Consider the following 12,959-nt stretch of genomic DNA (forward strand, 5'->3'; position numbering starts at 1 on the left):
TAGACAGATAGACAGATAGATAGACATACATTGGGTGGGACAGTCAGATAGACATACACTGGGTGGGACAGACAGATAGACATAAACTGGGTGGGATAGACAGATAGGCATACACTGGGTGGGATAGACAGACAGATAGACATACGCTGGCTGGGATAGACCGACAGGTATACACTGGGTGGGATAGACAGACATACACTGGGTGGGATAGACAGATAGACATACACTGGGTGGGCCAACATCCATCGGAATTTAGTGTGCAACTTAAGCAGGTGCAAAAGGCATCATTTTGTGTTAGACAGTACACTCACAGTTTTTTTTAACCTTTTAAAAATTCTGCCATAAATGATCTGTGGTGGATTGCTCCTCAGAGGCCACTTGACAGGCAGTGGGGAGGCATTATTGTTCCCTCCTCAATGCCTGTTTGAACACCTAAAAATCTGCACCACAATTGTGTGGTGAGTGGGTCGTGTTTGGCAGGCACTACTACCCGCTAAGTGTGGGTACCCCCACCTGCTGCCTTTGCAGCTTGAGGGGGAGTGGTTAGGGGGGGGAGGTTAATAAAAACATAGTACAGCCTCAAGCTGAGAAAAATTATCTATAGCCATGATCATCCCTTCTTAGAAGGCTGCCATTTTTTTTTCTATTGGATGACAGCTCACTGTGGTATGCCATGAGAGCAGACTGAAGAAAAAAAATTCAGCCATTCAGAAAAGAAGGGATGATATTTTTTGATATTTTTATACTTGGGAGACATACTACATAAGCTCACTCTGCACTCCAGGGAAAACATCAGTTGTACTAAGGTTATTTAAGATACTGGGTTTACATAAGTACAAAAGACAAAATCTTCCAACAAGAAGTTGATTAAGTAATAAAAGTTGAATGAAGCATGGGATTTCAAGCAGGATTTTGATTTGCAGAGTCATCGAGTGTCTGGCTAAAAGCAAGGGTGAGGTAAAACAAATGCTTATTTTAAATGACAAACTGTGCTGCAGAAATAATCAGTTCACTGAGTTTTTGTTTGAGCTTGAGTTTACAAAAGTACAAAATGACATCTTCCAACAAGAAGTTTATTAGAGCAACAAAGTTCAATAGGAGTTTAGGTCTATTTTGTGCAGAATAAGAGATGAAAGTTTTTTTTTTTTTCGATTCAATCGGTACCAATTTAAACATTTGATCTGTGAAGAAATGATTGTGCTTGTTTATTATTTCTGATAGAGAGACCTTTGATAAAATGAAAGCATAAGGGCTTGTTCACACTTGCTAAATTGCTGACGCTCAACAAACCCTCCTATAGCGTTTGTAAAGCGTTAGAATGGGCGTCAGTCAGGCGTCAATGAGCTTTAGAATGGGGCGTTTTACAAGCGTTAATACACTCCCTAAACGCCCTATGCACGGATTACATAACATTTGATGAGCGTTAAAACTGCTCCACAATGTAAAGTGACAGATATTAATGCTTCGTAACTGCCCCAAGACTGCACCGAAAACGCCTGCCAAACATTTGCGAAGTGTTACCATAGACTTGAATAGGAGGCGTTGAAAAGCTTCAACCCCTCCCAACTCAACATGAAGCTTCAATTTTGAAGAGAAGCGACGCTAACGCTTCATGTTTTTGTAATGTGAACAGCATAATGTGCTGTCTATTGAATCTTGTGCATAGGCGTTTGAGGGGCATTTTTAATGCCTGTCAAATGCCTCCCAAACGCCTGTTCTTAAGCCAGTGTGAACTCAGCCTTACTATGGTTAACATTTAAAATCATATATTCATTTCCACATTGATTGTCAATTATTTCTAGCCTACACCTAATAATCTGAACAATCTTGAAGTTTAGACTGAAGTTCAGAGCCTGCCTTCTGAACTACAGAGGTGCTGAGAGGAGGAGTTTCAGGAGACCCATTTGGTACAGAAATCACTGCCTTCAAGAAGTATGATACCATGGGATATTTAGTCCTTAGTAATTGAAAGTAAACAGCAAAGGAGAAGCTACAAAGCAAGCAGGAAACATAGGAAGCTGTGAAAAGAGATGGCCAGTAGACAGGCAGCGCACACAACATGAAAAATAGATTATTCAAGTAAACTTATATTGAATTGTCAAAAACAACCATTGCTTGTATTGCCATTACAGTGCTAATGGTATAAAATGTAAGTGTATATTGTGACCATAGAACTCCTTTAGACCTCCTGCACATGGGCAGAAAGACAATTTTTAGACACAGCTTTTCACAGATTGGTGAACCTCTTTTGACTCTCCAAGATGCCCTTTTTTATATCCAGTCATGTTACTGACCAGTTGCCAATTAACCTAATTAGTTGCAAAATGTTCTTCCCGGTCTACCTTGTTCCTTGTTAGTATCACTTACTTTATTGCCCTGTCCCACCTTTTTTGAGATGTGTTGCTGCCATCAATTCCAAAAACTATTTTTTTTTATGGTACATTTTCTCAGTTTAAATATATGCTATGTTTTCTATTATCTATTGTGAATAAAATATGGGTTTATGAGATTTGCAGATAATTGCATTCTGGTTTTATGTAGACTTTGCACAGCGTCCCAACTGTTTTGGAATTGGGGTTATACATAAAATTAATTCTGGGGTTTACAAAGAAGCAGATAGCTTTGAAACATGTTATCCTATGTAAGAGAAGGTTCCTGGCTCCCTTCAGCCTTAGTTCTAGCTGCTGGGATCACTGCCAACATCCATTCTGGTCTGTCGCCCAGCCAGTGACATCACTTCCAGTGCTGTCTGTACACACAGGACGGCCATGTTTTTGCCTGAATTCACTTTCCCTCTGCACACAACAAGGTCTGGAGCGGTTTTCTTCCCCCAGGTTATTAGCAGTCCTTCTCCCCAATACACGGCTGTATGAATGGGTATGTGACTTGTAAATATGCAGCTACCAGCCTCTTTATCACACCAGCAGTTGTGATATTTACTGTGTTGTAAGCTTTGGTTGGACCTGGAACTTTTTATCTATATGATACAGTGCCTGCTATTACGTCTCCTGATTGCACTGTTGTCATCTTTTTTTTTATTGTCATTTAATTAATAAAACCTTTTTCAACCTTGGATTTGGACTGGAAACTGCTCATCCCATCATCTGTAAAACTCTGTATAAAAATCAATTTTACCTACTTTCCCTTTTCCTTTTTTAATCCCTTAGCTAACCTTAGCCAAAAAAAACAATAGTTCTAGAAAACTGGGAAAGGAGGGTTGGTGTTGGATGGAGAAAGATATCTGAATACCCAATGCATTACCATTTAACTAAACCCATTTGATTTTAGTTGACTAAGATGTACTGGAGTTCTAGTTGACTAAAAGATGGCTAAAACTAAAACAATTCAGATGACTAAAATAGAACTAAAACTAAAATGGCATTTTAGCAAAAAGACTATGACCAAAACTAAATTGAAATTTGACATAAAAATTAACACTGGTTCACACCTGAAAGCTTCAACACTCGAAACTAGGTTTTCCACTATATTCTATAGTACCTGTTCTCACTTTAGCAAAGTGTCGATTGCAGCTCAGTGCTCAAAACAATTTGAGCTTCTTTTGGGGAGTTGCGTGTGCTACAAGTGACAGTTTCACAGTCTCACGGACACGCATAAACCTGAGCAGAATAGATCATTTTAAAAAAAATTTCATTCAACTCTGTTTTGTTCCAGCAGTATATGGGAAGTTGCCCATACTGTATGTAGGAAATCTTACTACAGTACATAACAATGCACTTAGCAGCTGCATAATATAAAAATGGAAATAATTAATTTGGGCAAGCTTGGCCCAAACAAACTATTTAAACTAAAATAAGCTGGAATTGTACTTTAAGCATTTCATGATGGGTAAGCTAGGAAGACAGGGAGCACTAATGAGGAGATAATAGGCAGTAGCACATTCCTGAAAACTCCAGGAAGCTCAGTATGAATAGTTCCATTTACTGGAAACAGACTGATCTTGGTATGATGTGCAGTGATGAATTTAAAGAATAATCAATCAACTTCATTATCAAAAAAAAAAAAGAATAGGAAAAAGGAGTAAAATACATCAAGGTTCCAGGCAACATAAGTCCTGGGGATGAGGAGTCTAAATACTAAAGGATTAAGTATATCTTGGTACAAAAACAAAATCCAAAAAATTTGAAAAAAACAAATGAGCCAGATGCCTGGTAGCAGGGTCCAGAATAGAAGTTGAGGAACTGAAGAGATATCTATGAGACCCAAACAGAATAAGGAAACATAAGCGCTGGTAAAAGTGGAACTATATCTTAAACATAAGGTTTATGGCTACAAGATCTGCATTTCACATGGGAGACAGACTGAGGCCTCTTATGAGATGTTACATCTGTACTACCTGAAGACTGATGATTTTCTGCTTCATCAAAAGATCTCCTGAAATGAAGAGGGCGCACAGAGTGAGAATCAAAAGGTTTCACTGTAAAGAGCATGGCCAAAAAAAGCCTTCCCTTGAATGGGAAGTAAATGAAGCATTGTTAAAATGTATCTCCAAAGTTCCAACATAACAAGCACATAGCCTTAATGCCCTATGCCAGTTGTTCTCAACCTGGGGGTCGGGACCCCCTCGGGGGTCGAATCACTTTTTTCCAGGGGTCACCGAATCCTGGGCTGTTCCTGAAGCTTGCACCACTCTCCCAGACTTTTCACGGCCGCCCAGCTGGGCTGTTCCTGGAGCCCGTGGTCGCCCACCCAGCCTCTTGGCAGCCACCCATGCAGTTCACGGCATGGCTGGGGGCCAGAGACTAGAAGTCAGCTGACTGGTGAAGAATGTGAAGTAAGAGGGGCTGGAGGAGACCCTATCTTCTGATTTCGGCATAGGTGTCACTGCTGCGAGACACCACAAAGTCGGAGACACAGTGAGTAACACTACCTGTGATTATAGTTGCCATTAAAAGTCCCCACTACAGTTCTCAGATCAGCAGATGACCTTGATCAAGAGCACCTAAGTTGGATGATCAGAACTCCCCCGAGCACTGCCACTCATCCCACCCCCCACCAGCACTGCCACTCATCCCAATTCCCCACCAGCAATGCCACTCATCCCAACTCCACACCAGCATTGCCACTCATCCCAACTCCCCACCAGCACTGCCACTCATCCCAACTCCCCACCAGCACTGCCACTCATCCCAACTCCACACCAGCACTGCCACTCATCCCAACTCTCCACCAGCACTGCCACTCATCCCAACTGCCCACCAGCACTGCTACTCATCCCAACTCCCCCCACCACGGAGTATGAGAAGGAATAAAAATAGAGAATACATGTAAGGGAGCGGAAAAGAGGGTGAGGAACAAAGAAAAAGGGAGAGAAAAAATCAGATAAAGAACAAGAAAGACGGCTAGAGTGAGAGATGGGGGGGAGGGGGGAATTAGGATAGTGACAGATAAAACGGAAAGAAAGAGAACAAAGAGAAAGAGTGGTACATCCTAAAATGTATCATAAGGGGTTTTAATACTGTACGAGTGGTAGGGAATCAGGGAGCTCTAAATATCCGTGGGTTAGGGGCGCAAATTACTTGTCTTGCCTTGGGTGCTGACAACCCACGCTACGAAAATAATTTTACTGTTAGGGGTCCCCACAACTTGGGAAATTTTATCCAGGGGTCATGGCACTAGTAAGGTTGAGAACCACTGCCCTATGCATATGAACAGACGTTATTGCCATGCGCGGTACCTACTTAGTTGCCTGTAAGTGCCCATCATAACCAAAGTGGAGAAGTAAGACAACTGTTCATCATGTTGCAAGGCTCGCGGGTCTTGCTCTAAGGTAGAGGAGTCCCTTTTGAAAGATGTAATCCATTAAGGCATGGTTTCACAAATTAAAGTTATTTCAAACTGAGATTTAAATAATTAGTCCAAATAATTGGTCCAACTGGCTATCCGTGAACTCCATTATGGTAAAAAGCACCAGCTAGTGTGAAGGTGAAGAACCAGAGTCCCCAAGGGTAGGGCCCATTCTGGTCAAAGGGAAAATGCCTCAACACATTATCAAGAGGAAGACCTGGTTGTAATGGTAGTTTGCAGCTCTCTTAGAGAATAGGTTCTAGAACAGAGGATGTAGGAAAGGTCTTTATGTTACCAATAGCTAAAAAAGACTCTTTAACTGGTACAGTAGGTTGATCCTCTAGACTGCTTCAGGTCTGGTATGGATATTAAGGGGAACCCTGCACTTTTTTTTTTTTTTAATGGCATGGGGTTCCCCCAGGCACTATATACGCTGAACAGCAGTATATATACACTATATGGCCTGCCCAATATACTCTGCAGAAAATTGGGCCTTAGGTGTTGGTGGCACCAGAACACTCTAAGCCCTCACAGTTACTCTTGTTTGGCGCAGGAACGGGCCCTGCTGTGAAATACAGTGGGGACGGAAAGTATTCAGACCCCCTTAATTTTTTCACTCTTTGTTATATTGCAGCCATTTGCTAAAATCATTTAAGTTCATTTTTTTCCTCATTAATGTACACACAGCACCCCATATTGACAGAAAAATACAGAATTTTTGACATTTTTGCAGATTTATTAAAAAAGAAAAACTGAAATATCACATGGTCCTAAGTATTTAGACCCTTTGCTCAGTATTTAGTAGAAGCACCCTTTTGATCTAATACAGCCATGAGTCTTTTTGGGAAAGATGCAACTGTTTCACACCTGGATTTGAGGATCCTCTGCCATTCCTCCTTGCAGATCCTCTCCAGTTCTGTCAGGTTGGATGGTAAACATTGGTGGACAGCCATTTTTAGGTCTCTCCAGAGATGCTCAATTGGGTTTAAGGCAGGGCTCTGGCTGGGCCATTCAAGAACAGTCACAGAGTTGTTGCGAAGCCACTCCTTCGTTATTTTAGCTGTGTGCTTAGGGTCATTGTCTTGTTGGAAGGTAAACCTTCGGCCCAGTCTGAGGTCCTGAGCACTCTGGAGAAGGTTTTCGTCCAGGATATCCCTGTACTTGGCCACATTCATCTTTCCCTCAATTGCAATCGCCCTGTCCCTGCAGCTGAAAAACACCTCCACAGCATGATGCTGCCACCACCATGCTTCACTGTTGGGACTGTATTGGACAGGTGATGAGCAGTGCCTGATTTTCTCCACACATATCGCTTAGAATTAAGGCCAAAAAGTTCTATCTTGGTCTCATCAGACCAGAGAATCTTATTTCTCACCATCTTGGAGTCCTTCAGGTGTTTTTTTAGCAAACTCCATGCAGGCTTTCATGTGTCTTGCACTGAGAGGCTTCCGTCGGGCCACTCTGCCATAAAGCCCTGACTGGTGGAGGGCTGCAGTGATGGTTGACTTTCTGCAACTTTCTCCCATCTCCCGACTGCATCTCTGGAGCTCAGCCACAGTGTTCTTTGGGTTCTTCTTTACCTCTCTCACCAAGGCTCTTCTCCCCCGATAGCTCAGTTTGGCCGGACGGCCAGCTCTAGGAAGGGTTCTGGTCGTCTCAAACATCTTCCATTTAAGGATTATGGAGGCCACTGTGCTCTTATGAACCTTAAGTGCAGCAGAAATGTTTTTGTAACCTTGGCCAGATCTGTGCCTTGCCACAATTCTGTCTCTGAGCTCTTCAGGCAGTTCCTTTGACCTCATGATTCTCATTTGCTCTGACATGCACTGTGAGCTGGAAGGCAGGGCCGATCCTAGGCGGGTGCGCGGGGTGCTCCGCACCCGGGCGCCGCAGAGGTGGGGGCGCCGAAGCTCCAGAGTGCTCCCCTCCCTCCGCCTCATCTGTGTCCACTGGCGGAGCGCATTTAGCAGGTGCTGCGGTTATCCATCTCACTTGCTCTCTCCAGCGACAACTGAGATGAGCGCATACCGCTCCCATTGTCCCCGGGGTCTGTGCTGGGTACCACAGTGGAGCCTAGTACCGGAAAACACGTTCCGGTACTAGACTCCACTGATCTCTCTGTCCGGCGCGCGTGGAGCAGTCTTCTGTCTGCCCCGCCTCCTCTGCATGTGTCGGCTCTTCTCCCATAGGCGGTGTGACTCTGATGGGGGACATCTACTGTGGGGGGCTCTGATGGGGGACATCTGCTGTGGGGGGACTCTGATGGGGGACATCTGCTGTGGGGGGACTCTGATGGGGGACATCTGCTGTGGGGGGACTCTGATGGGGACATCTGCTGTGGGGGGACTCTGATGGGGACATCTGCTGTGGGGGGACTCTGATAGGGGACACCTACTGAGGGGGACTCTGATGGGGGACACCTGCTGTGGGGGGACTCTGATGGGGGACACCTGCTGTGGGGGGCTCTGATGGGGGACACCTGCTGTGGGGGGACTCTGATGGGGGACACCTGCTGTGGGGGGCTCACACTGAGACTGCAGGGGAGCCATTTTGCAGGCACTTTACAGGCGCTATTTTTAGCCCAAAAGCACCAGTGTGAAAGGGGTCTAACTGTTAGATTTTATGAGATGAAGGGAAAAAAACAAAAAGAAAAAAAAATTCAGCCTAACATATCGGTCCAAAAAAATCGGCATCATATATCGGCCATTGGCCACCTCGGTCGGGTATATATATATATGAATACACCACCTAAAGTGTATTAGAAACAGTACACCAACGAATGCACTGTAGATATAGGCTACACTGGATACAGAGTATATATATATATACACACACACACACACGAGACTGTGTATATATATATATATATATATATATATATATATAAATACACTGCCTGCACGGACCGCATATCGAGTAAACACTGAACATATAGTCTATGCTAAATGCAGAGTATATATATATATATATATATATATATATATATATATATCTGAATAACCTGCCTGCTTAATCTAACTCAAGCTATCTCTCTGTCCACGCCAACAACACTACACACAGCTGCTGTGTAAGCAGCCTTATATAGTGTGGGGCGTGGACTTAGTCCCCCTGAGCCATGATTGGCCAAAGGCACCCTGCTGTGATTGGCCAAAGCATGCAGGTCAGGTGCATGCTTTGGCCAATCATTATACAGCAATGCACTGCGAGATCGCAGTGCATTATGGAGCATTCTGCGGCCCCATAATGTTCGCTGTTCTGCGAACGGACGAACACCCGGTGTTCGAGTCGAACTTATGTTCGACCTGAATATTGAACTCATACCTAATAACAACACGTTGTGTTGAGGATGGCTTATAAGACCAAAATCTCTGAAGAATGTGTCCAAGACCTTGTTGAATCTATGCGACGAAGAATTAAGGCAGTTGTATATACTGTATATATAAATATATATATATATATATGTATGGTCGGAGCCCTCCAACCAAGATAGATGTGAAACCACATAAAGATGCCACAAGACTCACAACATAACATAGACCTGAGGTGTGCCCTGGTCAGCTGGTCAGTATGCCAAAAAGGGGGCATACCCAAGATAAGTAATGGCTGATTGTAAAAGAGGGATGTGAAGGAAATGCCCTGTAAAGGAGATGGGAGGGAGGGTATCGCTCACTGGAACCGACAAGGAACACAGGTGAGTGGGCTGCTTAAATACCCCCCTCCCCCAGGCTCCTCCCATAAATTCAGGGTACCATACTGGCCTTCTAATTTATGGTCGGAGCCCTCCAACCGAGATAGACGTGAAACCACATAAAGACACCACAAGACTCACAACATAACATAGACCTGAGGTGTGCCCTGTCAGCTGATCGGTACGCCAAAAAGGGGGCAAAAATACCAAGATAGGGAAAGCTGTTTTATTGGTATATATGACATTTATTGGGCAAGCTTGGTGAAGGCTTGCGACATCTCAACCTGGGGATTCGGAATGTTCCGGGGTAAAGCAGGCAGATTTCCATCTGCCTAATCTTCTGATGACATGACCTGCCACCCCGAGATGGGAGGCGGCCGAGGCCGGTCCGATCCGGAAGGAGTGCCCGGAAAACTGGTTAGGGTTGAGGCCTAGATTAGCCAGTAGGATGCAAACATATCTGATGAACTGGCTAGCTGTTAGTGGGCTGGAAGGAAAAGGCAACAATGGGCTGGAGCTAGACTGGCTCGGTAGGTGTGATAACAACTGATCTAGAACCACTATTGGACACCATTCTCTGTGGGTCTGGAAGAATTTGATGTCAACTCCGGTGCCGGACTGATGAGTTTTGGACCCTGCCAGATGTAGGACAAAATGGTCTTGAAGGCAGGCCAGATGGCACCTGCGTAGCACCTGGCAACCGGGGCCACTGTAAGTGAACTAACCGGGCTGTAGGAAGCCGTAGAAGGCCAGGCAGATAACTGCTTGGATGGCCAGGCTGGGTAGCAACCCAAAAGGGGACCGTGACAGGGTGGCTGACATGTCCCGGAACGTGGAACTTGATATGGGCAAGCGTTTGCTACTGGCTGATGTTTCTAGATGCCATGCAGCAAGGCTTTGACCGCATGGGTCGCGAACGAGGGTTTCCCAGTGGCTTGTAGGGAGAGGAAATGCTGGATGGCAGCTAGGTACAGTCTGACAGTGTTGTGGGACAGGCTCAAATGAGTGTGGCATTAAGACACGAAGGCCAGGACATGCTTGATGTGACCTGTGCCCGTCCCGGGGCATGTGGCTAGGAATTTGCCGTAGACGTTCCAGGCGGTGCGGTAGGCCTTCAGCATGTCGGGCGACAGTGATCGGTTTATGAGCAGTGTAGTGTTGTGAAGATGGCCTCTGCCGTGAGCTTGGGGTCAGTCCATCCCCTGAGGGACTGAGTGCTGCCTGGCTCTGAACCCACGGTGGGTGACAGAGGGGCGGAGGCAAGGTCCACACTGCTGGACCATGACATGACTCCAGCTATAATGAGAAAAGAGGGGAGGGCGTCTGTTTAAGAAGAGTTTTTGAAAAATGAGAATAGCAGAGTAGACAAGGAGTACGTAAGAATAAGTAAGAAGCAAGGGGGAGGAAGAACAGAAAAAGGAAAGACAGGCGTAGTGAAGAACATGATGCGTTCCGGCAAACGCTGAAGAGTGGAAATTTAGAAAACTCAAAGAGTTCGGGGCAACCGAGGTTAGCCACGAGGCGACTGGCCAAATAACCGATAGCTTGGGTGCCTGTCATGCACAGACCTGTGAGCCAGAGACCCAAGGTGTACTGGGGTGGGAAGCTGCAGTCTGGTTGTGGCTTAAGTAGGAATGTTACGTTCTGTAGTAGGCGACTGATGGTTGGCCTGCTAACGCCTGCACTGTCAGCAAGCAACTGTTTAACAACCGTGTCTGCGTAATTTGAAGGTGATGTCCTTCAGAAAATAGGTAAGAAAGAAAATGTGACAGTAGCTAAGTGCCAGACCGGCAGCCCAATTCGTGTATGTAAGGTATCGAGATTAGTAAAAGGTTGATGTTGATGCTGCAGGTTGATGTGGGAGATTGTACTACCCAGCTGACTCGTGCCCTAATAGAATAGAGGTCCTGGTTGTGGCCGAGACTAATCTGGCGACCGGAAACCTGAAAAAGGTAACGTGGAGGTCCAGGTTTAACCTGGCATGAAGGAGAGCCCTAAGCCCACCCTCTCCCCTAAAACGTGACAAAACCCCCGCTGGGTAAAAGCATGCGAAGCCCTGCATGTGTGTATGTATGTCATATTACCTGCGAGAAAAAATGTCCAACCTTGTGCAGAATGGAACAACCTGACCTCACTGACTTATGGAGAAAGACAGACAAGAAAACGCCTGTTGCAAGAAAGTAGCCTCGAAGGGAGGCGAAAACAAGCAGTAGAGAAAAGTGTATTATGTATGGGGATAACCAAGGCCATGGTGACTGAGTGACGTAAATAAATGAGCTGACACTGAAAAGAGGCATGCTGAAGCACGTCGGCGTTTGCAACCCAAGAAGTCGCATGAGTTGTAAGTGTGCACGGGCAAATGGGTGGTATAAGTGGTGACTGAGAGCTTGTAGCAGGAACATCAACAGGGAGGCCTTGTAGCAGAAGCTCTTAGTGCCTGAAAACTGGTAATGAATAGTATGAGTGGCGACTGAGAGCTTGTGGCAAAAAACCTCAAGAAGGAGGCAAGCTCGTGGTGCCAGTAAATGGATAATGAGTGGTATGAGTGACAACGAACCTCAAGAAGGAGACCGTGTAGCAGAAGCTTGTGGTGCCTGTAAACGGGTAATGAGTGGTATGACCAGCAACTGAGCGCTTGTGGCAGATACCTCATGGGGGAGGCCGTGTTGCAGAAGCCCGGTGCCTGTTGGAAAAACGTTATATATATTATATTTTATTTTTATTTTATTTTTTTTTGTTCGTCTTTTTTGTTGTAGAAAGCATGTCCAACCTAGTGCAGGATGGAACAACCTGAACATGACTGACCTAAGGGAAAAATGACAGACAAGAAAACATGAGTGGCTGAACTGTGTGCCGCTGGAGACAATGAGTAGTTGGTTCATGTGCCACTGGATTGCAAGAAAGTAGCCTCATCAGGGAGGCGAAAACAAGGACAAATTGTGCCGACTCGTGTCGGAGTTATGAAGCTGGAGTATCGTATGTGTTTGAGTAAGTGCGACTGTATGAATGGACTGGTTGCTTGTGGCAGAAGCCTCACAAAAGAGATCGAGCTGCAGGAAGCTTGTGATGTGTGTGACAAGTGGAATTGACAAGGCTAATCAAAGTGCAGACAAGGCACCAGGTGGGTATAATTACCACCTCAAACAGCCACAGAACCCGTGCAATTAATACATGCTAATCTCCAAATGGATGAGGCGGCAACCCCATAGACAGTGAATCCTATAACCAAAGAAGCCTGTGTTGAGTGATATCGGACAACGACCAACAGCGGCTCGGAGGTTTGGATCTACGAACGAATCGTATGTTTTTGGATGGGATGACAAACAAGGCAGAGGGAACCTACGAATCTACTACGCTTCTGCCAAATAATGTCGGGACACGACCAACTACAACTTTGAGGCAGCTAAGTACGAAAGGGATAGGAAACATAACGAATCGTAACATTGCATATGAAAGGAAAAAGTTT

Source organism: Aquarana catesbeiana, linkage group LG02, assembly GCF_042186555.1.
Source record: "Aquarana catesbeiana isolate 2022-GZ linkage group LG02, ASM4218655v1, whole genome shotgun sequence".
Classification (NCBI taxonomy): domain Eukaryota; kingdom Metazoa; phylum Chordata; class Amphibia; order Anura; family Ranidae; genus Aquarana; species Aquarana catesbeiana.